We start from the raw sequence: 1,749 nt of genomic DNA, 5'->3' as shown, positions 1-1,749 counted from the left end.
GGTCTGAAGTCATAGAGGTTAGTTGAAAAGGGATGTTTTTCTTAAAAAGAATAGCCACTCCACGTGCGTGAGACGAAAATGACGAGACATAAACCTGAGAGACATAACTACACCTCAGAATACGTTGGTGAGTGGCTTTAGTGTGAATCTCCTGCAAAAATATGATATCTGCTGATAAGGATTTCAAATATCTGAAGACTTTTTCCCTTTTTACCCTCTGACCAAGCCCCTTCACATTCCACGAAGCAACCGTTATATCACCCCCCCCCATCTGAACCCTACCCCGAGGTCCAGCCATATGTGAGCAGTAATAAAACCAAAAATAAGCACAAATAGACATAGCAAACTAGAATGACTGGCAGCATTGTAGCACAACAAAACACAGTAAACCTTACAAACAAAAACAATAAACAATCACCCCTGCCCACCCCCCCGTGTCTTCCCAAACAAGACACATTATAACCCTCAATCACTGTACAACCAGCTGACTATCCAGCGGCGTATGCCCCCGCACTAAAGTGTCAAATATACGCCACTGTAAAACACAGAACACACTTTACCTGTAGTGGGCCCAACAGAGAAAAAAAACACACACAAAAAAAACAAGCTTGTTATAGCTGTATGTTTACTTGCACATTAACAGACCGTTCATCAATGAATGAATTACCTAATTATTAAGTGGTCATGTAAACTGATTCCCCTGCCAAAGGACATAAACTGTTTATAAACACACCTAGGTTCCTGCTGAATCACCAGGTCTACCCATTGCAGTTAGTGTAAAAAAAAAAAAACGAAAAATTGTGAAATCAAACCACTGCCAGCTGATTATCCTCAGTTATCTGTTCATTGTGTGCATGTGAACTCACACACGTAAGAAAAGTTGGCAAGTTATCTGATTATTATCAGTTGTTTGTTCATTGTGCGCCTGTAAACACTAACACACGCTAGTAAGAAAAGGCAGAGGAATCGCCTACTTACTTAAGCCCAATCAACCAAAAAAAAACAAAAAAAAAAAACAGACTGGCTATTAGTTACAGCCAGGAAAGAAAAGGCAGATGAATTGCTTACTCACACCCAGTCATTCATCAATAATAATACTAATAATATATACATATATATATATACATATATATATACATACATATACATACATACAAACAATAATAAAAAAAAGACTGGCCATAGTTAGTGAAGGAAAAAATGCAAGTGAATCGTTTACTCACTCGAGGCAAGCCCGGTCATTTTGGAAAATAAAAACAAGACTGCCTATAATTACAGTGAGGAGAAAAAAAAGACAAATGAACGGTTTACTCACAAACCCAGTCATTCATTAGTAAGACACGTAAAACAGAACATGTTTTACCTGCAGTGTGGGCCCATCAAACAAAGAAAGCGAAGAAAAAAAGATCAAATGTTATGTATACGCTCACGGTAGAACTGCTCAGCTCGCTCCGGGGAATCAAAGAAATGATCCGCCCCTTGGAAGGTGATGCGTAGCCGGGCAGGATACATCAAGCCGAACCGTATGCCCTTCTGAAAGAGCGAGGACTTCACTCCGTTGAAGGCGGCTCGCCTCTTTGCCACTGTCGCGCTGAAGTCCTCATAAAACTTGACGCTGTGGCCCCGGTAGGTCGTGTCACGATGCTCTTTAGCCCACCGCAGCACTTTCTCTTTGTCGATGTAACGGTGGAAACGCACGATCACCGGGCGAGATCCTTGCTGGGGCTTGGGTCTGAGCGCGCGGTGTGC

Source organism: Poromitra crassiceps, assembly GCF_964638095.1.
Source record: "Poromitra crassiceps genome assembly, chromosome: 17".
NCBI lineage: Eukaryota > Metazoa > Chordata > Actinopteri > Beryciformes > Melamphaidae > Poromitra > Poromitra crassiceps.
This window is presented reverse-complemented; position numbering follows the sequence as displayed.